Here is a 27,234-nt window from a genome sequence, read left to right as displayed (position 1 = left end):
GTAGGGCTAGAGAAAATAGCAACAGAGGACACCAGGCTAATTTATATGACAACTGGAGTCCTGCTTCAGAAAGTAGTTAGTGCCAAGAGTTTGATGGAATTCACACATATCATCATTGATGAAGTAAGTAATGTCATCTACTTACAAAGCTCATATTTATCTCTCTTAAAAAAACTGTCTTAGAGTATTGTGAACCCTGTCTTTGTGCTTGTCTCAGCTTTCTGGGTTTTTTCCTTCCCCTTTACTTTCTGGACTTTTCTCAGTAAGGATGGAATTTTTTTTTTTACTTTGTTTATATTTTAAACATGAGTTTTTTGGTGGGGAATGTTGTGTTTGAACAACTTTCCCAGGAACTTTGGAAATGGTTCTTCCTCAAACTCTTGTGTTTTAAACCTTATCAGTAATTCTGTTTGGGAAGCTTGACTTATTTCTAGAGGAATTAGACACATCAGCAAATAAATAGGATTTGTGAGAGGTTGTGAGATGAGGCTAGGGTGTTTAATAGAGTCTGAAATCAAACTATTTGGGCAACTGGCTCATGCCTGTAATCCCAATACTCTGGGAGGCCAAGGTAAATGGATCACTTGAGGTCAGGAGTTCGAGACCAGCCTGGCCAACATGGTGAAACCCCCATCTCTATTAAAAATACAAAAAAAAAAAAAAAAAAAAGATTAGCTGGGTGTGGTAGCACACTCCTATAGTCCCAGCTACTTGAGAGGCTGAGGTGGGAGAATAATTTGAACCTGGGAGGTGGAGATTGCAATGAGCTGAGTTTGCGCCACTGCCCTTCAGCCTGGGCAATAGAGCGAGACTGTCTCAAAACAACAATAGCAACCAAAAGGATAAACCCATTTGGGCAACTGTTTAGAGTAGTGTCTCCCCAGTCTGTTTTGATGCGTGGGATAACTAATGATACAACATGTACTCCAGGTAGAGCTGAGTCAGTGCGTTTGTGATCTTATGTACAGACACTTGGTTTTAAATTATTATAGGGCATTTGGTGGGAGAGTAGGAGAGGGTGAAAATGATCGACTGTTTCTTACAAAATAGGGTGATATATAATACGGTTCAGAATTTTCCTTTATGACTTATGGCAGTTTTGAATATCTTTATAGTAGATAGAGATCAAATTCAGATTTAATAGATAATATGCCAAAAGATGACATTATGAAGGTTATAATAGTTTTTCATTGGGCTTTTTGGTATAATTGAGCCCACTTTACATAAAAGGAAACTAAAGTTTAAGAAAGTTCAGTGCTTAGGCCACAAGTAATCAGTGATGTTGCTGGGTTCATCCCTGGGTAGTTGACTCTAGAGCCTGTGCTGCTAGTGCCTGCATTTATTTTCTGTGTGTCTGACATATCTCTCTGCCTACGTGGCCTTTGCACACACATGCTTGAGTGACACAGATAAATCAATCAATACTGTGTTATTGACTATGTCCTTTTCTCAAGCTCTGCCATAATAGCTGAGCAAAAGTTAGCTCCTCTCTTCAAGAGCTTGCCCTACCCGGGAGTGGTAACCCACAAAAGACCATCGCGCCATCCCGACAACTTCCTGCTCTGCCTTTGTCGAGTGCGGTGTCAGCACCTGGTAGATGCCCAGGGGTTATGTGCTTCATGAATGAATGGACTGGATTCAACTACCTTAAGTTTTAGGTTTACATATAGTATCGTTCGCATTATCTGGGGTTATTTGAATTTCAAAATAAATACAAGAACAAAAGTTGAAGATGCCCAGCCAGTTTCAAATGGAATCATGTTTTTAATTTTCCAGCTCTTAAGAATAAACTAGCTTTAGGCAAATCATCCATTCGATAAACATTTGTTTGAGTACTGCTATGGAAAAGGTGCCTCCGAAGGGGCTGAGGTTATAAAGATGAGTACTGGGGAGACACATCTGCTGATGTGTGCATGTTGATGTGTTAGAAAGGCTGGTGCAGGGGTCCTGGAGCCAGTGGGCCACGGGGCAGAGGGAGATGATGGGTGTGTGAGCGCAGGAGAGGCTGCCGCAAGCTGAGGAGAGCTCCCTTCGCTGATGACAGCCTTGATTTTTCTTCTCAAGTAGAAGAGAGGGTGTTTGTGCTGAGGAAGCGTTCTGAAGTCAAGTGACAGCATGAGATTTGTGATGCTGTTAAATACCTTGCAGCTGCTGATTTTTGTTTTTCTTTTCTCTATGCCACTTCTCAGACATCTCCTTCAGTGGGAAGATCAGAAGATAGTGGGGTCTGGAATAGACCTAGAATGACTTACACACTAAATCCTTTCACCTCTTACACTGAGGAAAGGAGAACTCCCTCTTTGAAACTTAGTAATTGTCTCTCCACTTCGGCCGAGAAATGTCACAGAATAGAATCTTACTGTCCCCTTGTACATTGACATTCCCTAAGTTCTAGAGTAACTGGCTTCTTTAGAAAAATAGGCTGCCTAGCCCTTGGGTGCTAGCTGGTGCTGGGGTGGGGCGGGGTTGGGGGACTGTGGGTCCTGGGGTGGCTCTGACTGTGAGGTCTCTGTCTGAGGAGGGCTGCAAGGTCTGTCTGAGGTGCTGCCTCCCCGACTGCTGTCCCCGAGTGTCAGCGCTACTGACCTTGGGTCCTATGCTCTGGTTTACCTGTTTGTAACTGAGCCAGCTTTTCCAGGACCAGCCCTTGCCCACCCTTGTGAACTGCAGTTATGCACATTGTGGAATGTGTCCTGTAGGGGTCACATGGCTCCCGGTCAGTGTTAGACTAGCACGTCTTCGACCCTGTGCTTGCTTGCTGAGATGACAGTGTACCTGCAGACCTGGCAGGGGTTGTGGCAAGCAGGGGCCATGGGAGGCTGGCCCAATGGTTCTCTGTGCTTGAGGTAGGTGGAGAGGCTTCTGGTTGTCACAGCAACCTTGGGCATAGTTGGCAGTAAATGAGCAGGGGCGAGGGTGCTGAACATTACTCTGCCTTCTCCCGGGGGGCCTAAGGAGAAACACAGGAGGCTGTGACTGAGTGGGTGGTCTGTGGTCTATTGGCCGATGCTCTTTGCTTCCCCTTAACCAGGAGTTATACCAGCCCCCTGAGGAACTGCATTTAGCAGAGAGAACTGGTTTAGTCCCCAGTCCCCCAGGGGTGCCTTTCTGTCAGCAGTGATGTGTGTTGCCTGATGTCATTTGGGGGGTGCCCCCTTTTTTATTTTGTAGGTACATGAACGAACAGAAGAAATGGATTTCCTGCTGTTGGTAGTCCGCAAACTCTTAAGAACAAATTCACGTTTTGTGAAGGTAAATTTGATTTCATGAGTAACAGACCTATTTAGGGGTAAGACTTGTTGTTGAGTTTTGTTTCTTTCTATAGTCCCTTGGTGTCTATAGAGGATTCTCGGACCCCCGACAGATACTGAAATCTGAGGACCCTCAAGTGCCTTCCATGAAACGGCACAGTAAAGTATTTGCATGTCGCACGTCTCCCCATACGCCCCAAGTCACCCCTAGGTTATCTCCAGTACTCACTATCATGTGAATAGTTGCTATACTCTATTGTTTAAACTCATATTTTTGTTTTTTACGGAATATTTTTTATTTTTAGTTGGTTGAATCTGCAAATGCAGAATCTGGATACAGAGGGCTGACTGTATTTTTTTTTTTTTTTGGGACGGAGTCTCGCTGCGTCTCCCAGGCTGGAGTGCAGAGGCGCGATCTTGGCTCACCGCAAGCTCTGCCTCCCAGGTTCATGCCATTCTCCTGCCTCAGCCTCCCGAGTAGCTGGGACTACAGACACCCGCCACCACGCCCGGCTAATTTTTTGTATTTTTAGTAGAGATGGGGTTTCACCGTGTTAGCCAGGATGGTCTCGATCTCCTGACCTCGTGATCCGCCCGCCTCGGCCTCCTAAAGTGCTTGGATTACAGATGTGAGCCACCGTGCCCAGCCTAGGGCTGTTGGTTTGTTTGTTTGTTAGTTTGTTTATTTATTTATTTAGAGATGGAGTCTCACTCTGTTGCCCAGGTTGGAGTACAGTGGTACGATCTCAGCTCACTGCAACCTCTGCCTCCCAGGTTCAAGCAATTCTCATGCCTCAACCTCCTGAGTAGCTGGGACTACAGGCACCTGCCACCAGGCCAGGCTAATTTTTTTTGGTATTTTTTGGTATGGATGGGGTTTTGCACCAGGCTGGTCTCGAACTACTGACCTCAAGTGATTTGCCTGCTTTGGTCTTCCAAAGTGCTGTGATTACAGGTGTGAGCCACTGCACATGGCCGGGCTGACTGTATTTTAATAGAAACATTTGAAATTGATGACTCTTAAAATTCATGATCATGTGTAGTACACCAGATCTTGCCAGGAAGCGGACTAAAGGGAATTCTTTTATGATCAGAGTATGGATACTTTTTGGTTATTACGTTGCCTTAAATTCTCATATTTTCTTCAGGCTGCAGAAAATGGTTTAATAGTAGTTGACTATAATGACATGCTGGGTTTTGAGCTTTGCTTTTGGTTGAATAAGTACCTTAATTTAAAGTTATGTGAATGAAGCTGGGTGGTACAGTGGCTCACGCCTGTAATCCCAGCAGTTTGCGAGGGCAAAGATGGGCAGATTGTTTGAGCCCAAGGAGTTCAAGACTAGCCTGGGCAAGATGGCTAAACCCCATCTCTACAAAAAATGCAAAAATTAGCTGGTCATAGTGGTGTGTGTCTGTGGTCCCAGCTACTCGGGAGGCTGATGGAGAATTGCTTGAGCCTGGGAGGTCCAGGCTGCAGTGAGCTGTGATTGTGCCACACTACTCCAGCCTGGGTATGATGAGATGAGACCCTGTCTCAAAAACTAGCCAGGCATGGTGGTGGGTGCCTATAATCCCAGCTACTCGGGAGGCTTAGGCAGGAGAATTGCTTGAAGCCGGGAGGCGGAGGTTGCAGTGAGCTGAGATTGTGCCACTGCACTGCAGCCTGGGCAACAGAGAGAGATTCTATTTCAAAAACAAAAACAAAAACAAAACAAAAAGTAAGTGAATTAATCTGCAATCCTTGGGTTCGAAATAGCACCAAAGTGCATTGAAGTTTGAGAACAGAATATGTACTACTATTTGAGAGACGTAAGTTAAGTGAAGGTTGATGGGAATGATAAATATCATTTACTTCTTATTTGAACAAAAAGGAAGAAGGTGTGGACTAGGCCAAAATGGCAAAGGGTTTAGAATAATTGTGCAATCTAAACAAGTCTACTCATAGGTCAACCTTAACCCAGCTGTGCTAAGCAGAGGTCTGTGGGAAACAGCTTGATAAAAGGCCACATGGTTGGGATATTCAGTTATTCTATGATGGAGCTGCTAAGGGATTTGCTGTTATTGGAAAACAGTTGCTTTCTAAACCATAAAGCATTTTGTCTTCAAGTGTTTATTTGTTGAGGAAAACATTTCTCTTTCTCTTTCCCATGTCCCCAAGTGGGGAAGCTTCTGCCTTAGAATGTTCATCTTTTCACTTGGTGGGTGCTGAATGAATGGAAGCTGACACTTGCAATCAGTTGTCTCATTGCTTGAGGTGATTATGAAGTGAATGAGAGAGTTTGGCTATTTCAGTCCTTTTTGGAATCTTAACCAAGCTATCATTGAAGATTATTCACATTGAGGCCTTTCTTGAATGTAATTTAAGACATTTCTTTTTTACTCAAGTCAGAATAATGAGTTGGTTACACATTTTTTCAGTGGTAAAGAGAGTTAAAGTGTTATTGGGTTAAAAAAAACCCTACACTGATGGACATGGTGGTAAGGAATTTGGTACTTATAAGTTGTAAGAAATGGTTTGTCAGTTTCACTATGTTCATGAATTATTAGCAAATATATGAAGCAGCATATTTTCTTGATATAGAAACTTATATGGTACATGTAGTTGGGCCAAGAAATTAGACACTATATTCTAGATGGTTTCGTAAGAGGTTTTTAAAAAACTCTAAAAAAATCTTTATTAGCTTTTAAAGAGAGTGCCGCTGTCAAGGGGACCTGGGTGTGGGGCATGGGCACATGGGCTTTAAGGCCTCCCCTTTCCTCTCCCGCCAATCTTTAGGTCCCTGTGGTTCCCCTGACCTGGCTTCCTCTCAGTGCCTCCCCTATACCATCCTCCAGCCACTGACCTTGCTGTCACCTCTAGCTGACTGGACTGAGCTCAGGCCCACTCCAGACAGGCAGTTGTCTTGGGTGTCTGCTGACTTGTCTGTTTGGAGAAGAGGCAGAGGGCTGCAGGGTAGGGTGGGTGAGGGAGGCTGGTGGCCAGGCTGAGTCCTCCTTGCTCCTAGCATTCCAGGCTTGGCCTCTTGTTTGCAGGCTGCACTCGGTGTCGTGTAGTTCACTAGCCTCATCGTTCCTTAAAACCCAGTTTAGAGATCATTTATGGTGACTGGGGTGTGTCCCTTAAGAGCCACTCTTCCACTCCAAGTGGCTTCTCAGAGCATTCTTTTTAACTTCAGACATCTCTTCTCAAAATGAGTTTTAGTCTGTACAGTTTTTACCATTTGTATCTCATTCTAAAGGGGAAAATACAGATGTTTTCTTTACTCAATAACTGCAACAACAATGCTTACATGAAATGTTTACTTTTTGGCTGGATGCGGTGGCTTACGCCTGTAATCCCAGCACTTTGGGAGGCCAAGGTGGGCAGATCGCTTGAGCTCACAAGTTTGAGACCAGGCTTTGGGCAACATGGCGAAACCTCGCCTCTACGAAGTCCTAGCTACCTGGGCGGCTGAGGTGAAGGATCACTGAAGCCCAGGAGGCTGAGGTTGCAGTGAGCTGACATCACGCCACTGCACTCCAGCCTGGGCGATAGAGCCAGAACTTGTCTCAAAAAATTTTAAAAAGTTTACTTTTTGGCTAGGATTTCCATTTAGATAACTCTACTTGCGATGTACAGTAGGTGGTGAGCAGCCCGCCGGACTGCTGTGCCCACTCCCCACATAGCATTGTGGAGACTGTAGAGCTGGGAGATCCTCCGTAATCAGCTGCCTTCTCCAGGCACATCTCGTGCTGTATGCACGGCCCCTGTCATTCATGGCTGAGTTTATTAAGGTTATCATTTCATATTTGCTTTTTGACAAAACTGAAAGCTGCAGTCAGTCATCTTGCCCCAGTCTGGGGTTGTTCCTCTGCTACTGCACCCCTGTTGTCCTGGGACTTCTCCAGTTTCTTGAGTTAGAGCTAGAGTTTTCTAGATCCCCTGTCTTCTTTGCTGGCTTACTCTGTCATTTCTCTGGAACACATCATAGAGTAACGTTATTCTTTTTAATTTATTTTTTATTTTTGTTTTTAGAAACAGGATCTTGCTCTGTTGCCCAGGCTAGAGTGCAGTGGTGTGATCATAGATTACCGCAGCCCCGACCTCCTTGGCTCCCAGCGGTCCTCCCACCTCAGCCTCTTGAGTAGCTGGGACTACAAGAGGGCACCATCATGCCCAGCTATTTTAAATTTTTAAATTTTTTTGTAGTGATGGAGTCTTACTATGTTGCCCAGGCTGGTTTTAAACTCTTGGCCCAAGAGTATAGGCATGAGCCATGGCACCTGGCCTTACTCTTTTTTAAAAATTTATTTTAAATTTATTATTACTATTTTTTTTTTTGTAGAGACAGTGGTCTCATGTTGTTGCTCAGGCTGGTCTTGTACTCCTGGGCTCAAGTGTCCTTCCGCCTCAGCCTCCAAAGTGCTGGGATTATAGGTGTGAGCCACAGTGTCTTTATTTGCCTGGGCCATATTCTTTTTTAAAATTAGTCTCCTGATGTGAAGTTTTCTTTCAGATAAATGATTTTAATTTACCCTTATTGGAGATAAAATTTATCACTTGATAAGGTACTTGAAGAGAAATGATAAAAGTTGGTATCTCTGAACATTGTTTAAACTACAATAATTACACTAGCGATTAAATCAAGGTGGTCTGTTAAAGTCTCAAAAGTTGTTAGGTAAGGAATGAAGCGGAAGAAAAGCCTGTAATTTTAGAAGTATTTAATTTGGTTATGATTCTCACTGTTTTATGTTAATGTTTTCTCTTACTCTGTAGGTAGTCCTGATGTCGGCTACCATCAACTGTAAAGAGTTTGCAGACTACTTTGCCGTACCCGTTCAAAACAAGATGAATCCTGCATATATTTTTGAAGTGGAAGGCAAGCCCCATTCAGTTGAAGAGTATTATCTTGATGATTTGGGGCACATTCATCATAGCAAGGTATGTTGGAATGCATTGTTTCTTTTATAGTGAGTGTACTTTTTTTTTTGTGGTATTTTTGGTAGAGACGGGGTTTTACCGTGTTAGCCAGGATGGTCTTGATCTCCTGACCTCGTGATCCGCCCGCCTCTGCCTCCCAATAGTGAGCATACTTTTGTATTTGATCAAACCTGCATTCATCACTAATGATTATAAGGCCCTGTGAAAACATGATTATTTTAAAATTGACGCATACTACGTGTACATATTTATGGGGTATAGTGTGGTATTTTGATACATAGGTATAATGTGTCATGATCAAATCAAGGTATTTAGCAGATCCATCATCTCCAACATTTATCATTGTTAATTATCATTAACATTTATCTTTGTGGTGGGAACGTTTAAAATCCTCTCTTCCAGCTATTTGAAAATAAATGATAAGTTGTTGTCAACTGTAGTCACCCCACGGTGCTCTAGAACACGAAAACTGGGTGTAGTGGTGGGCGTCTGTAGTTCCAGTCATAGTGGGACCCTCATCTCTTTTTATTTTATTTATTTTTTATTTTATTTATTTTTTATTTTATTTATTTTTTGAGACGGAGTCTCGCTCTGTCGCCCAGGCTGGAGTGCAGTGGCCAGATCTCAGCTCACTACAAGCTCCACCTCCCAGGTTCACGCCATTCTCCTGCCTCAGCCTCCCGAGTAGCTGGGACTACAGGCGCCCGCCACCTCAACTGGCTAGTTTTTTGTATTTTTTAGTAGAGACGGGGTTTCACCGTGTTAGCCAGGATGGTCTCGATCTCCTGACCTCGTGACCCGCCCGTCTCGGCCTCCCAAAGTGCTGGGATTACAGGCTTGAGCCACCGTGCCCGGCCTATCTCTTTTAAAAAGGACACTAGAAGTTGTTTCTTATCTAGCTATAATTTTGTTTCCATTAACCAACCTCTTCCTATTTCCTCCCCTTTCCAGTCTCTAGTAACTTCTTTTCTACTCTCTACTTCTGTAGCATCCACATTTGAATGAGAATGTATGGTATTTATCTTTCTGTGCCTGAATTATTTCACTATCTTCACTCAGCCACGTTGCCCAGAATGATAGGATTTCATTCTTTTTTCATGGCTTTATTTAATTGTGTATATATACTAAATTTTCTTTATCCATTCATTTCTTGATGTACACCTAGGTTGAGTCCATATCTTGGCTATTGTGAATAATGCTGCAGTAAACGTGAGAGTGGAGCTGTCTCTTCAGCGTATTGTTTTTCTTTCCTTTGGATGTATACCCAGTAGCTGGATGGCCGGGCCATATGGTCGTTCTGTTTTTAGTTTTTTTGAGGATCCTCCATACTGTTTTCCATAAAGGCTATACGAATTTACATTCCTACCCACAGTATACAAGAGTTCCCCTTTCTTTGCATTTTTGTCAGCATTTGTCGTATTTTGTCTTTTATTTTTACTTATTTATTTTAGAGATAGGGTTTTGCTCTGTCACCCCGGCTGGAGTACAGTGGTACTATCATAGCTCACTGAAACCTTGAAGTCCTGAGCTCAAGCAGTCCTCCTGCCTCAGCCTCCCAAAGTGCTGGGATTACATGTGTGAACCACTGCACCCGGCCTTTGTCTTTTGATAATAGCTATTCTGGCACATGTGAGATAATATCTCAGTATGGTTTGGATTTGCATTTCCATGACAATTAGTGATACTGAGCATTTTCTCATGTATTAGCCAGTAGTATGTCTTCTGTTTAGAAATGTCTTTTCAGATCAGTTATTTGCCTGTTAAAAATTAGATTGTTTGGGCTGGGTGCAGTGGCTCACACCTGTAATCCCAGCACTTTGGGAGGCCGAGGTGGGTGGATCACGCGGTCAGGAGATCGAGACCATCCTGGCTAATACGGTGAAACCCCGTCTCTACTAAAAAACACAAAAAAATTAGCTGGGTGTGGTGGCGGGCGCCTATGGTCCCAGCTACTTGGGAGGCTGAGGCAGGAGAATGGTGTGAACCCGGGAGGCAGAGCTTGCAGTGAGTCAAGATTGTGCCACTGCACTCCAGCTTGGGTGACAGAGCGAGACTTCATCTCAAGAAAAAAAAAAAAAAAAAAAAAATTGGATTGTTTTTGCTGTTGAGCTCCTTGTATATTCTGGGTATTAATCCCTTGTATATTCTGGTATTAATCCCTTGTCAAATGAATAGTTTGCAAATGTTTCCCCCCATTTTGCAGATTGTCTCTTCACTCAGTTGATTGCTTCTTTTTTTGTTTGTTTGTTTTGTTCTTGCTGTGCAGAAGCTTGTTAGTTTGATATAATCTCATTTGTCTACTTTTGCTGTCTGTGCTTTTGAGGTCTTAGCCATAAAATCTTTGTATAGATAGATGTCCTGAAACATTTTCCCTATGTTTTCTTCTAGTAGCTTCATAGTTTCAGTCTAGTCTTTAGTTTAAGTCTTAAATCCATTTTGAGTTGGTTTTTGTGTATGTTGAGAGATAGGGGTTTAGTTTTATTTTTCTGCATCTGGATATCCAGTGTTCCCAGCACCATTTATTGAAGAGACTGTTCTTTCCCCAGTGAATGTTCTTGCTGCCTTTCTTAAAAATCAGTTGGCTGTAAATATGTGATTTTGTTTCTGGGCTCTTTATTCTGCTCCATTGATCATCTGTGTGTCTGTTTTTATGCCAATATCATGCTGTTTTGGTTACATTGTGGTGTATTTTGAAGTCAGGTAATGTGATGCCTCCTGCTTTTTCTCTTTGCTCAGGATTGCTTTGGCTTGTGAGATCTTTTGTGGTTCCATATGAATTTTAGGATTTTTTTTTTTTATTTCTGTGAAGAATGTCATTGGTATTTTGATTGGAATTGTATGAATCTTACATCGCTTTGGGTGGTATAGTCATTTTAATAGTATAAATTCTTCCAATTCATGGCTAGGCACAGTGGCTCACACCTGTAATCTCAGCACTTTGGGATGCCAAAGTGGGCTGATCACTTGAGCCCAGGAGTTTGAGACCAGCCTGGGCATCATAGTGAGATGCTGTCTCTACAAAAATTAAAAATATTATAATAGCTAGGCACGGTGGCATATTCCTGCAGTCTCAACTACTTGGAAGGCTAAGGCAGAAGGATCCCTTGAGCCTGGGAGTTCAAGGTTGCAGTGAGGCATGATTGTGCCACTGCGTTCCAGCCTGAGCAACAGAACAAGACCTTAATTAGTGAATCAGTCAGTCATCTATTCTTCTGATTCACATGGGATGTCTTTTCAGTTTGTTTGTGTCATCTTCAATTGCTTTAATCAATATTTTGTAGTTTTCATTGTAGAGATTCTTTACCTTGTTCGTTAAATTTATTCCTAGGTATTATTTTTCACAGCTATTGTAAATAGGATTACTTTCTTGATTTATTTTTCAGATAGTTGTTGTTGTGTGTAGAAATGCTAGTGATTCTAGGCCGGGCGCGGTGACCCACGCCTGTAAACCCAGCACTTTGGGAGGCCGAGGCAGGCAGATCACGAGGTCAGGAGATCGAGACCATCCTGGCAAACACTGTGAAACCCTGTAAATTAGCTGGGCATGGTGGCGGGCGCCTATAGTCCCAGCTACTCAGAGGCTGACGCAGGAGAATGGTGTGAACCCGGGGACGGAGCTTGCAGTGAGCGGAGATGGCGCCACTGCACTTCAGCCTGGGTGACAGAGCAAGCTCCATCTCAAAAAAAAAAAAAGAAATGCTACTGATTTTTTTTTTTTTTTTTGAGAGACGGAGTCTCGCTCTGTTATCCAGGCTGGAGTGCAATGGCTGGATCTCAGCTCACTGCAAGCTCCGACCAGCCCAGACCAGCCATAAACCTGCGTACTAAGCACAAGAGAGGAAAAGTGCCCACACCTGTACCCCATATTTTCGGGATTTTTAGGCAGGAGAATCCCTTGAACCCAGAGGCAGAGGTCGCAGTGAGCCAAGATCATGCCACTGCACTCCAGCCTGGGTGACAGAGCAAGACTCTGTCTCAAAAGAAGAAGAAAAAAATACCTGTAAACTTTAAGAATAGGAGAAATACATAACAAATACAGAGATTTTACACACAAGACAATAGTTTTAGATATTCTTTGTATTTTACATATTTGTCATTTGCCTGACATGAACTTTTTGTTGTTTTAGGCTTACAAAGAAAACATCTAATGAGAAGGACAAGGTATTGTTAAAAATATGTTATTGTGAATATGATTGTTAAAAAATACATTAGAAGAGGTAAAGTTGGCCGGGTGCGGTGTCTCATGCATGTAATCCCAGCACTTTGGGTGGCCAAGGTGGGCGAATCACGAGTTCAGGAGATCGAGACCATCCTGGCTAGCACGGTGAAACCCCGTCTCTACTAAACAAAATACAAACAATTAGCCGGGCATGGTGGCGGGCGCCTTTAGTCCCAGCTTCTTGGGAGGCTGAGGCAGGAAAATGGCTTGAACCCGGTAGGCAGAGCTTGCAGTGAGCCGAGATCACGCCACCGCACTCCAGCCTGGGCGACAGAGCGACATCCATCTCAAAAAATAAAAATAAAAATAAAAAAAGAGGTAAAGTGAAAAAACAGAGAATCTGTGATTGTAAAGACATTTACTTTGAAAAAGTAATTAGAAACAGCAGCCAGCGACCCCTCCAAAGCACTGCTGCCCAAGGAATCCCCACCTACCCTCCAAAGCATTTCCACCCACAGCAGTCCCCTGCAGTGCTTCTCTTTGCAGCCTTCCATTGCCTCACCAGAGCCCTATCATCCCCAGCACCCAATGGAGTTCTCTTGCCAGTGGTCTGGGAGCACCTTTTCCCCCAGGCCATCCAGTGGTCAACTACAAGAGATCGGAGAACAAAGACACAGGCCTAGTTGCAACCACCTAGGGTTAGAGTACTCAGCCCAGGAGTGTGGAGCTGAGCCTTGGCCCTCTGAAAGCGTCCAGAAATGAAGCCATTAATCTATACCTACATTGCACCACAGGCAAACCCTCAAACATGAAATTATAAAGCCAAAGGACAGCAGCTTAAAAGGAAGAAAGGACATCAGCCTTCACAGATGAGAAAGAACCAGCACAAGAACTCTGGCAGCTCTAAAAGCCAGTGTCTTCTTACCCCCAAATGATCACTCTGGCTCCCTGACAATGCTGCTTAACCAGATGGAGATGGCTGAAATCTTCGAAACAGGATTCAATGTTTGTATGGCAAGGAAACTCATCAGGAAACAAGAGAAGGTTGAAACCCAATCCAAGTAAAGCTGTAAAACAATCCAGGTTGAAAGATGACATAACTATTTCAAGAAAGAGCCCAACACCACTTCTGGGAGTAAAAACTCCCTCCAGGAATTTCAAAATACAATTGGAAGCATTAACAGTAGAATAGGCCAAGCTGAAGAAAGAATCTCTGACACTGAAGACTGCTCCATCAAGGCAAAACAAGCAGACAAAAATAGAAAAAAAAAGTTTAATGATCAGACCTCTGAGAAATATGGGATTGTGTAAAGAGAACAAAAACAATGACTCAGTAGCAATCCCAAAAGATTAGAAGAGAGAACACCCAATTTGGAGAACATATTTTAAGATATTGCCCACAAAAATTTCCCCAGTCTCCCTAGAGAGGTGAGCATGCAAATTCAAGAAATTCACAGAACCCCTGTCAGATGTTATGCCAGATGACCATCCCCGAGACACATAGTCATTTGGTTCTCCAAGGTCGACACAGAAGAAAAAATCTTACAGGCAGCTAGAGAACAGGGGCAGGTTACTGTGAAAGGAACCCCAACAGGCTAAAAGCAGACCTTTCAGCAGAAACGTTACAAGCCGGAAGGGATTGGGGGCCTATTTTGAACATTCTTAAGTAAAGAAATTCCAAGAATTTCAGGTCCCACCAAAGTAAGCTTTGTAAGCAAGGGAGAAATTAAATCCTTTTCATTTGAAATACAAACCTTGAGTATAAATGGTCTAAACGCTCTACTGAAAAAACATAGGGTGGCAAATTGGATAAAGAAGCAAGTCCCAACTGTCTGCAAGAGACTCATCTCATAAGTAATAACACCCATTGGCCCAAAGGAAAAGGATAGAGAAAGATCTATCGGGTGAACAGAAAACAAAACAAAGAGCTGGGGTCGCTATTCTTACATAAGATAAAACAGACTTTAAACCAACAACAATCAGAAATGACAAACAAGGGAATTATATAATGATAAAGGACTCAATCCAACAAGAAGAGTTAACTATCCTAAATATATACTGTCACCCAACCTGGAGCACGAAGATGTATAAGTTCTTAGAGATGTACACAGAGATTTAGACAACCACACAATTACAGTGGGAGAGGTCAACCCTGCACTTACAGTATTAGACAGATCAAACTTGACATGTGACCAGTTGTACCTAATAGACAGCTACAGAAAACTTCACCCAACAAAAATATATTAATACCTCCATCTCATTTGCACATGGCACATACTCTAAGATCAACCACATGTGTGACCATAAAGCAAGTCTCAGCAGATTCATAAAAGCAAAATCATACCAACCACATTCTCAGGTGACAGCTCAATGAAAATAGAAATCAATACCAAGAAGATATATCAAAACCGTACTATTACATGGAAGTTAAATAACCTGCTTCTGAATGACTTTCGGATAAAGAGTGAAATTAAATAAAAAAATCATATGAAAATAATGAAAATGGAGACACAACATAGCAGACTCTTTGGGACACAGCTAAAGCAATGTAAAGAGGAAAGTTTATAGTGCTTACTACCTACATATATAGTTAGAAAAATTTCAGATTAAGAACCAATATCGCACCTGAGGAATTAGAAAAACAAGAACAAACCAATCACAAAGCTACCTGAATAAAAGAAATATCCCAAATCAGAGCTGAAGTGAATGAATTTGAGATGCAAAAATCCATGTAAAAGATTAACAAAACTGGTAATTGGTTCTCTGCAAGAATAAACAAGATTGACAGACTGTTAGCTAGGTTGATAAGGAAAAAAAGAGAGAAGATCCAAATAACTGCAATCAGAAATGACAAAGGTGACATAACAGCTGACTCCACAGAAATACAAAAAATCCTCACAGACTATCATGCACACCTCTATGCACACAAACTCGAAAACCACACACACACACACAAAAAAAGGGGAAAATTTCTAGAAACATACAGCCCTCCCAAGGCTGAACCAGGTAGAAATTGAAACCCTAGACAGACCACGAATGAATTCCAAAATGAAATCAGTAATAAAAAGTTTACCAATGGAAAAATAAAGCTGAAGATCAGATAGATTCATGGCTGAATTCTATCAGATTACCAAGAAAAGCTAGTATCACTCCTACTGAAACTATTACCAAAAATTGAGCAGGAGGGACTCCTCCCAAACTCATTCTATGAAGCCAGTGTCATTCTGATACCAAAAACCTGCCAGGTAGACAACAAAAAAAGAAAACTTTTAGGCCAATTTTCCTGAAAAACATGGATGCAAAAATCCAAACAAAATACAAGCAAACTGAATCCAGTACCACATCAAAAAGTTAATATACCAGGAATGTGCAGGCTTTATTCCTGGGAGGCAAGGTTGATTCAACTATAAATCGATAAATTTGATTAACCACGTAAACAAAATTGAAAGCAAAAAAGACATGAGCATCTCAATAGATTCAGAAAAGGCTTTAGATAAAATTTAACATCTCTTCATGTTAAAAGCCCTCAGCAAAGAAAGCATGAAAAGAACACACCTCAAAATAATGAGAACCATCTATGACAAACCCACAACCAATATTATACTGAAGGGGCAAAAACTGGGAGCATTCCCCTTGAGAGCTGGAACAAGACAAGGATGCTCACACTTACTACTCCTATACAACATGATATTGGAAGTCCCAGCCAGAACAACGAGACAAGAAAAAAATAAATAAAAGGTATTTACATATGAAGAGAGGAGGTCAAACTATATATATATTTTTTTGCAGATGATATCAATCACTACCTAGAAAACCCCAAAAACTCTGCTGAAAATCTCCTAAATCTGATAAATGACCTCAGTAACATTTCAGGGTACAAAATTAGTGTACAAAAATTAATACCATTTTTATACACCAATAAATATCTGAGAGCCAAATCAAGAATACATGCCATTTACAATAGCCACAGAAAGAATCAAATACCTAGGAATACAGCTAACCAAGGAGGTGAAATCTCTAAAATAAAAACTGCAAAATACTGCTGAAGGAAATTAGGGATGACACAAACTGATGGCATAATGTTCCATGCTCATGGATAGGAAGATTCAATATTGTTAAAAATGGCCATACTGCCCAAAACAGTCTACAGATTCAACACTATTCCTATCAAACTATCGATGTCATGTTTATTTTATTTTGAAACAGGGTCCTACTCTGTCACCCAGGCTGGAGTGCAATGGTGTGATCTCAGCTCACTGCAACCTCCACCTCCTGGCCTTCAAGCCATCCTCCCACTTCAGCCTTCTTAGTAGCTGGAAATACAGGCACATGGCACTATGCTAATTTTTGTATCTTTTGTGGAGAGGAGGCTTCACCATGTTGCCCAGGCTGGTCTCAAACTCCTGAGTTCAAGTGATCCACCTGCCTCAGCCTCCCAAAGTGCTGGGATTACAGACATGCGCCACCATGCTTGGCCCCAATGTCATTTTTCACAGAATAAGAAAAGACTATTCTAAAATTCAAATGGAACCAAAAAGCCTGAATCATCCAAGCAATCTTAAGTGAATGAAACAAAGCCAGAGACATAACACTACCCAACCTCAAAATATACTACAAAGCTACACTAATCAAAAGAGCATAGTACTGGCAAAAAACAGACACATAGACCAATGAAAGAGGATAGCAAACCCAGCAATAAAGTCACACACCTACAACCACCTGATCTTTGACAAAATTGACAATAGCAAACAATGGGGAAAGGGCTCCCTCTTCAAGAGATGGTGCTGGGACAACTACCTAGCCACATGCCAAAGATTGCAACTGGACTCCTTCCTGATGGATAAAAGACTTAAATGTAAGACCGCAAATAATGAAAATTCCAGTAGATAATCCTAGGAAATGCCATTCTCAACTTCAGCCTTGGCAAAGAATTTATGACTGAGTCTCCAAAAGTAATGGAAACAAAACAAATATTGGCAAGTGGGTCCTATTTAAACTAAAGAGTTTCTGCCCAGCAAAGGAAACTATACACAGAGTAAAAATACAGCTTACAGAATGGGAGAAAATATTCACAAACTATTTATCTGACAAAAGTCTAATATCCAGAATCTATAAGGAACTTAAACAATTCAAGACACAAAAAGCAAATAACACCTTTAGAAATGGGCAAGAGACATGAACAAACACTTCTTAAAAGAAGACATACATGTGGTTAACAAATATATGAAAAAGTGCTTATCACTAATCATTAGAGAAATGCAAATCAAAACCACAATGATATACCATCTCACACCAGACAGAATGGCTATTACTAAAAACTCAAAAAACAACAGTTGCTAGTGAGGTTGCAGAGAAAAGGGAACACTTATATGCTGCTAGAGTGGGAATGTAAATTACTTCAGCCACTGTGGAAAGCAATGTGGAGATTTCTCAAAGAACATAAAACAGGACTACCATTTGACCCAGCGATCCCACTACTGGGTATATACGCACAGTACAATAAATCTTTCTACCAAGAAGATGCTTGCACTCCTATGTTCATCACAGCACTATTCACAATAGCACAGGCATGGGATCAACCAAGAGGCGCATCAAAAGTAGACTGGATAAAGAAAAGGTGGTACATAGACAGCATGGAATACCACATAGCCATAAAAAGAATGAAATCATGTCCTTTGCAGACACATAGATTCAGCTGGAGGCCATTATCCTAAGCCTACTCATGCAGGAACAGAAACCAAATGCCGCCACACATTCTCATTTATAAGTGGGAGCTCAATATTGAATACAGATGGACACAAAGATGGGATCAAGACAGTCAGGGGAGAGGGAAAGCGGGGATGGTGTCATTTGTTGCAAAACTAACCATCAGATACTGTTCTTACTAACTGGGTGATGGGATTATTCCTACAGCAAGTCTCAGCGACATGCAATTTATCCACTAACAAGCCAGCACACGGTGCCCCCGAACCTAAAACAAAGGTTGAAAAAAATAGTAGCTGTTGATAAAGGTATCCTTTTATCAAAAAATCAGTTCTTTTACCGACATTTTTGCTCATATCAAAAGATGGGTGAGTACCACTTCTTTTTTTTTTTTTTTTTTTTTTTTTTGACGGAGTCTCGCTCTGCCGCCCAGGCTGGAGTACAGTGGCCGGATCTCAGCTCACTGCAAGCTCCGCCTCCTGGGTTTACGCCATTCTCCTGCCTCAGCCTCCCAAGTAGCTGGGACTACAGGTGCCCGCCACCTCGCCCGGCTAGTTTTTTGTATTTTTTAATAGAGACGGGGTTTCACCGTGTTCACCAGGATGGTCTCGATCTCCTGACCTCGTGATCCGCCCATCGCGGCCTCCCAAAGTGCTGGGATTACAGGCTTGAGCCACCGCGCCCGGCCTACCACTTCTTTACATTTAGTACATGCTCTAATTTTTTGTGGAAATTTTTGATATGTTGTTATTTATTTCATAGGTCAGAAACCAAATCCATTCTATGCATGGCTTTGATGACTTAACTTGGTCATCTGAAGTAGCCTCAGAGTGTTGTGAGCTGCCTTACTCTAATTACAAAAAGTTTATATTGCTCATTGAAGAACTTGGCGTGGATTGTAAAGGTAGGACCATTACCATTACATAAATATAAGGTCTTTTTATGTATCCTGTAGTAATGTGTGCACACTTTGCTTAGCACTGCACTATAGAGTGCTGAGGTGTTATAGTGATGTTCATCCCAGAAGGATGCCTTATGTCAAAATAGAGTAAGAACGATTGTATATTATGTACTCTCAGTCAAAGAGCTGTGCTAATTCCACTGTACTCCATGTGAGTGGCACTCCCAGTCTTTTGGTGGACTCTGCTTCTCTCCTGTGCTTTTCCTCAAGGTCAGGTTACCATTGTCCACCACCTGGAATAATGCAATAACTTCTGAACTGTTTTCCTTATTATCCCACCTTCCCAAATCATAGTCTGTTAGGCAACCATAATTATATATATGTTTTAAAACTCATATCTGATCATGCTGTCCTTTTGCTTGAAACCTAGCTATTACCTTTTGTTTGAAAGCTAGCTATTACTCTCATCGCTATAAGGTTAAAGATCTCGATTTTCCAGCTCTCTGCTGCATCATTTCATACTCTTCTTTCTGTTTGTGTCCCAGCCACTGTCTTAGATGTGTGGTCCTGCTGTCAGTAGCTTTAGTGATATATAATTGATATTTGATAAAGAGCACATGTATGTGATGTAGAATTTGGTAAGTTTGACATACGTACACACTTGTGAAATCATCACCGTAATGGAGATAGTTAACATATCCATCACCCGCTAAAGTCTCCTGCTACCCCTTCATATCCTCTTATTAAGAAACTGGTAAATTGTTTTTCAAAGTATTTGTACCATTATCCATTCCCATCAGCAGTAAACAACAGCTCCACTTGCTCTGTATTGTCACACACACCATGGACTTCTGGACACTTAAAATTTTTTTTTTTTTTTTGCCTTTCTGATGGATGTGTATTGTGCATACTATTATGGTTTTAATGCACGTTACCTTCATGACTACTAATGTTGAGTATAATTTCATGTGCGTATTTGCCATCTGTATCTCTGGAGAACTGTCTTTTCAAATCTGTTGCCATTTAAAATATTATGCTGGTATTTGCAATGACCTGGATGAGACTGGAGACTCTCATTCTGAGTGAAGTAACTCAGGAATGGAAAACCAAACATCATGTGTTCTCACAGAGATGTGGGAGCTAAGCTACGAGGGCACAAGGCATAAGAATGATACAACAGACTTTAGGGGCTTGCAGGGAAGAGTGGGAGGAGGGAAGGGATAAAAGACAACATATATGGTGCAGTGTATACTGCTCAGGTGATGAGTGCAGCAGGATCTCACAAATGACCACTAAAGAACTTACTCATGTAACCAAACACCACCTGTACTCCAATAACTTACGGGAACAATCTTTTTAAATTAAAATAAACAAATAAAATATTATACTGTTGTTTTCTTATTTGTTGAGTTTTAAGAGTTCTTTATGTATTCTGGATTCTATTCGTTTATTGGCTATGATTTTTGTAAGAATTTTTTTTCCAGTCTGTGGCTTCACTCTTCATTCTCTTAATATTTTTTAAAGAGAGGTTTTTAATTTTGAAGAAGTTCAATTGACCTTTGCTTTCTGCGTAGTTTCTTTTTAGTAGATTGGATAAGATTTTCTCCATAGACCAAAGGTTGTCAAACCTTTTCTTTCTCGAAGTATGCGCTTATTAAAGATAGTGAATATTCTAAGATTTACGGCAAACCGGTCTCTGTGGCAGCTAATCAACTCTTCCACTGAAGTGTGAGAGCAGCCATAGACAATACGTAAATTAATGAACATAGCTGTGCTCCAGTCAAACTTGATTTATGAAAGCAAGAAGGTGTCCCACAGGTTGAAGTTTCCCCACCCCTATTATGTGATCATGGTTGTAAATAAAAATAGTTTCATCTCTTTCTTCCATTTTATTCATTTTCTCGCCTGAATGCACTGGCTAGAATCTTCAATGCACCGAATAAAAGTAGTGAAGCAGACATCCCTGTGTTGTTCCCGATCTTACGGGAAAAGCATTCTGTTTCTCATCATGACACGTGTTAGCTGTAGGTTTATCCTAGATGCTCCTTATCACGCTAAGGAAGTGCTCTTGTATTCTTAGTTTTCTGAGAGGTCTTTTTAGTCTTAATCAGTAATAAATGTTTCATTTTATCAAATGCCTCTATGTACTGAGATGATCATATAGTTCTTCTTGTTAGTTTGTTAATGTGATGAGTAACAGTGATTTTTTGAATGTGAAACCAACCCTGTATTTCTGGGATGAACCCCATTAGCTTATGATATATTATCCTTTTAATATATCATTGGATTCAATTTGTTAAAAATTTTGTTTAGAATTTTTTAAAGATTATTTTTAGAGCAGTTTCGGGTTCACTTCAAAATTGAGAGGAAGGTACAGAGAGATTTCCCATATACACCCCCCACTACATGCACGGCCTCCCAATTATCGATATCCCTCACCAGACTGATACAGTTGCAAGGATGGATGAGCCTACATGAACACATCGCAATCACCCAAAGTCCACACTTCACATCAGGGTTCACTTTTGGTGGTGTACATTTTCTGGGTTTGAACAAAGGTATAATGACATGTATCCATCCATCATTATAGTATCACATAAAGTGTTTTCACTTCCCTGAAAATCCTCTGTGTTCTGCCTATTTGTGCTTTCCTACCCTCCTCAAGTCTTTGGCAACCACTGATCTTTCTATTGTATATATAGTCTTGCCTTTTCCAGAATGTCATATAGTTGGAAGCATACAGTAAGTAGACTTTTCAAATTGGCTTCTTTTACTTGGTAATGTGCATCGAAGCTTCCTTTATATCTTTTGATGGCTTAATAGCTCGTTTTTTAACCCCTGAATAATATTTCATGGTATGGCTGTACCACAGTGTATTCATTCACCTACGGAGTATATCTTGGTTGCTTCAAAAATTGGTTGAGTTTTTGTATCCATGTTCCCAAGGGAGCTGTTTTATGATTATTTTTTGTAATATAAATGTCTGATTTTGCTTCAGAGTAATGCATAGCGATGTACTCCTGCTCTTTACTTTTTGGGGAGAGTTTGTGTAGAATTTTTTTCTTCCTATGTTTGGTAAAGTTCACCAGCATAGCTATCTGAGGCTGGAGTTTTCTTTGTAGGAAAGTTTTCAACTATGATTTTCTTTTCTTCTATAGATGTAAGGCAAATCAGGTTATCTATTTCTTCTTGATGGAGCTTTGGTAATTTTTGTTTTTCAAGGAATTTGTTAATTTTATCTCACTTGTCCTGTTTATTCACATAAAAGCAATAATATTACCTTTTTTATAAGTATTTGTAGAATTTGTATACTTATGAAATTAGTAATTTTTATTTTCTCTTTTTCCTGAGTATCCTGGCTAGAGGAAGCCTTATCACTTTTATTGATCTCCTTGAAGTGTTTAGTCTTATTAATTTTCCATATTTTTTTGTTTTATTGGCTTCATATTTGATGTCATAGTCCATTTGGCCTGCTATAACAAAATACTATAGGGGGTAGCTTCTAAACCACAGAAATTGATTTCTTACAGTTCTGGAGGTGTGAAATGCAAGATCAAGGTGCTGTCAGATTTGGTGTCTGGTAAGGGACCATTTCCTCATTCACAGATGCCTTTTATTCCCCTGTGTCTTCAAATGGCAGGAGGGGCAAAGAAGAGCTTTGGTATCCCTTGTATAAAGACACTAATCCCGTTCATGAGACTGTGGCCTCCAGGTACTAATGATCTCCAAAAAGTCCTACCTCCTAATGCTATGACCTCTGTGATTAGGCTTCAGCATATGAATTTGGGGGGACACAAACCTTCAGACCATGACACAGGTTTATTTTTTCCTTTCCTCTGCATGCTTTGGGTTTAATATGCTCTTCTTTTTCTGTAGTTTCTTAAGGTAAGTGTCATGGTCATTGATTTGAGACTCTTGTAATATGATGTTCAGTGCTCAAAGTGGTTTATTAAGTACTGTTTTAGGTGCACTTTACAAATTCTGATATGTTGTTTTTTTTATTTTTACCCAGTTTGAATTTTTTTTTTTTTTTTTAGACTGAGTCTTGTTCTGTCACCCAGACTGGAGTGCAGTGGTGCGATCTCGGCTCACTGCAAGCTCCGCCTCCCAGGTTCACGCCATTCTCCTGCCTCAGCCTCCGGAGTAGCTGGGATTACAGGTGCCTGCCACCACACCCGGCTAATTTTTTGTAGTTTTAGTAGATACGGGGTTTCACCGTGTTAGCCAGGATAGTCTCGATCTCCTGACATCCTGATCATCCTGATCCGCCCGCCTCGGCCTCCCAAAGTGCTGGGATTACAGGTGTGAGCCACCGTGCCCGGCAGTTTGAAATATTTTTGATTTATCTTTTCATTACCTTTTTGACCCAGGGTATTTAGATGTATGTTACTTAGTTTTCAAATATCTGAGTATTTTCAAGAGTTGCTTTTGTTATTGATAGAATTCTAATTTGACTACTTTGTGTTCAGGGACATACTTTGTAAGGCTTACATCCTTTTGCTTTAATCCTCTCATTGAGATGTATTGCATGGCCTGGAATGTGGTCTATTTTGATAGGTGTCCCATGGGTACTGGAGCAGGGTGATGTTGCTCAGGTCTGTTCTACTCTTGATGGTTTGCTGTCTCCTTGTTCTACCACTTCTTAAGCAAGGAGTATTGAAATCTGAGATTGCTTTGAATTTACTAATTTCATTTTGTAGTTCTATTTTTTATTTATTTATTTATTTTTTTTGAGACCGAGTTTTGTTCTGTAGCCCAGGCTGGAGTTCAGTGGTGCGATCTCAGCTCACTGCAGGCTCCACCTTCCAGGTTCACGCCATTCTCCTGCCTCAGACTCCCGAGTAGCTGGGACCGCAGGCGCCTGCCACCACGCCTGGCGAATTTTTTGTATTTTTTTAGTAGAGAGGGGGTTTCACCGTGTTAGCCAGGACGGTCTCGATCTCCTAACCTCGTGATCCGCCCACCTCGGCCTCCCAAAGGGCTGAAATTACATGCGTGAGCCACCGCGCTCGGCCAGTTCTATCAATTTTTGTTTCACATATTTTAAAGCCGTTATGTTATCAGGTACATAAACACGTATAGGATCATTATGTCTTCTTAATCAGTTAAATGTTTTCTCATTATAAAATGGCCTTGTTCATTCCTGGCAAAATTTTTTGCTATGAAATCTATTTTAGTGTTAATACAGTCACTCCTGGGCCCCGGGGCCAGTGCGCTCTCCCGGGCTCACACACAGCCGTGCATGCACACCAGAGGTGGGGCTCCGCGTCGGCCCTAGCTTCCGGCGCCCATGCGTAGGGACAGAGCGACGGGAGATGCGTGACGACTCCAAGGGGCCCGAGGATGCGGCCCGGCAGCGGCGGCGAGAGCGGCAGCTGCATCGAGGGTGGCAGGGGCAGTGGCAGCAGCGGCGGCTGCATCCCTGAGACTCCTGGAGCTACCCTTCCCCGTGACAGCCACTGCTGACATCCTTCGCTGCTAGAAGAGACCTGGCTTCTCTGCGCCCGCCCTCCCTCCCCCGGCCTAGCCCCGCCCTGCCAGCACCGCTGCCTGAGACAGCCTTGCCACCATCAGCACCACCACTGCTGGCGACAGCAGCAGCCATATCATCTACACAGGAACCAGACACAAAAACACAGCAGAAATGGAGAAAGAAGGGAGACCTCCGGAAAATAAATGAGCAGGAAGTCGGCTCACCCAGTGAAAAGGGACATCAATGAGGAGATGAAGAACTTTGCAGAAAACACCATGAATGAACTCCTTGGCTGATATGGCTATGATAAAGTTGAATTAAAAGGTGGTGAAGATACTGAATTCAGGAGCCACCCTACAGATGGGGAGAGCCGGCAGCACCTTTCTGTTCTCAAAGAAAATTCTTTGCCAAAACCAAAATTACCCAAGGACAGTGTTATTTCACCATACAATATAAGCACAGGCTATTCAGGGCTTGCCACTGGCAATGGACTCAGTGACTCACCTGCAGGGTCAAAGGATCATGGCAGTGTGCTCATTATCATACCTTTAATTCCACCACCTTTCCTAAAGCCACCAGCAGGAACTGTTGGAGGAGACAGATGTCCCAGCAAATACTTTCGGAATTTCCCCTCACTCTTGGACTCGCATGAAAGTTACAAAGGGGCAAATCTACAGTTTAATTGCCTGGAGTTCATTAATGCCCTACTGATTTTCTTTGGGCGCTGACCAGAAGATGATGTGTCAAACGTACAAATAATGTGTGCCTAGTGCCAGAAAGTGGGAATCAAGCGCTATTCCCTGAGTATGGGAAGTGAGGTGAAAAGCTTCTGCAGCCAGAAGTGCTTTGCGGCCTGCTGACGAGCCTACTTAAGACTAGAGGTGAAGATGGACATGCTGAAAATTTTCCCCAGCTGCACTATGGTAAAGAAACTCCAAGGCTTGCCTTCAAGAATAACTGTGAACTACTTGTATGTGACTGGTGTAAGCAAGCACATAAGACACACAAAAGAACACCTGGATTTTGGGGACTGGGAAAGAAGCTTCAGCTCTGTCTTGTAGAAAATGTCCATTTTGTATTGATTGATACAGAGACGCCGGCCAATCTTCCAGCTGGGCTGTGCAGCACATTACATCCTCCCATGGAAAATAAAGCAGAAGGCACCGGGGTGCAGCTGCTCACTCCAGACTCTTGGAATATCCCGCTAACAGATGCTCAGAGGAAGGCCCCCTCCCCGGTGGCTACAGCTGGCCAAAGCCAGGGCTCTGGCCTGTCAGCGTCCGCCAACGTCTCTCCATCTGACACTGCCAATTGCTCTGTCACTAAAATTCCCACCGCAGTGCCCAAGTCCATCCCCATCGGGGAGACTCCAAATATCCCACCTGTCTCCGTCCAGCCACCTGCTAGCCTTGGGCCTCCCCTTGGCGTCCCGCCTCACAGCATTCCCACGGTGATGAACAACTGCGGCCAGGTGCCGCTGCCCATCTTCATGGAGCAGCAGATCTGCCTGTCCTTCATCCACAGGCCTCCACACCACGCCTTCAACCCCAACAGCCCCTTGTCTAACCCCACGCTTCCCGGCATCGGGCCTCCACCCGACAGCCCCAGGAACCTGGACCTCACTTCCAGCCCCATGCACCAGTCCATGCTATCGCCCCACATGCGCCCTTCGAGCACCCCCACCATGCCCGGGAACCCCCCAGGCCTGCTGCTCCCGCTGCCCCCGGGCGCCGCGCTGCCGAGTCTTCCCTTCCCGTCGTGAGCATGATGCCAAATGGCCCGGTGCGGGTACCCCAGACGTTTCGGGCTGCCATCGCTGGCCCCGCTGCTGCCGCCCCCGACCCTGCTCCTGCCATACCCCGTGATCGTGCCCCTACCGGTGCCCATCTCCATGCCCATCCCGGTCCCTCACGTCAACGACTCCAAGCCCCTCAACGGGTTCTCCAGCAACGGGGAGAGAACTTCATTCTGAGCGCCGCTGGCGACTCTGCGGCGGCGGGTGGCAAGCCAGGCGGACACTCCCTGTCCCCCAGGGACTCCAAGCAGGGCTCCTCCAAGTCCGCGGACTCGCCCCCCGGCTGCTCGGGCCAGGCCTTGAGCCTGGCGCCCACCCGGCGGAGCACGGCCGGAGCGAGGTAGTGGACCAGACGCGGCAAGCCAGCAGCCTCACGGGCACGGGCGGCCAGCTCCGCTTCCCCGGCGTGTTGCAGGGCCCGCAGGTCGGCGTCATCGACCTGACCTTGGGCCACCTGGCCGGGCTTCACAACGTGATCCACTGCACCCTGCACGCGCCTGTCAAGGCGGAGCAACGTCATCGTGAACTGCACGCGCTGCACCGCTGCTGAGGGCGCTAAGAGCGCGGAGCTGCCTGCCGAGCAGCCGCCGCCGCCTGCGCCCCCCAAGAAGCTGCTGTCGCCTGAAGAGCGGATGGTGAGCGAGCGAGAGTCAGTCAAGGAGAACAACTGTGCTTCCAACTGCCACCTGGACGGGGAGGCGGCCAAAAAGCTGATGGGCGAGGAGGCCCTGGCCGGGGGCGACAAGTCAGGCCCGAACCTTAATAACCCCGCAGACGAGGACCATGCCTGTGCTCTGCGGATGCTGCCCAAGACCGGCTGCGGGATCCAGTCTGTGCCAAAACCCGCGGAGAAGGCTGCCATGGCGCCGTGCGGTGCATCATCTCCTCGCGCATGCTCAGTTCCCGGCCGAGGACCTGGAGCGGCCGCTCAAAAGGTGGTGCCTCCGAATTAGAAATCAGAATAAGTAAAAGGAACGCTCACTCACAGGGTACGCTCATGGAGAGAGGGCGCAGAGCAAACTACGTCACGC

At 43.3% G+C, this 27,234-nt stretch overlaps 1 pseudogene; it reads left to right on the top strand.

Moving 5' to 3' along the window:
- LOC117090346 lies at positions 1-27,234 on the top strand (annotated as a pseudogene).

The sequence above is a fragment of the Trachypithecus francoisi genome, unplaced genomic scaffold (genome assembly GCF_009764315.1).
Source record: "Trachypithecus francoisi isolate TF-2019V2 unplaced genomic scaffold, Tfra_2.0 Contig00999, whole genome shotgun sequence".
NCBI lineage: Eukaryota > Metazoa > Chordata > Mammalia > Primates > Cercopithecidae > Trachypithecus > Trachypithecus francoisi.
The sequence above is the reverse complement of the archived record's forward strand: the minus strand, read 5'-3'. Positions and strand labels throughout refer to the sequence as shown.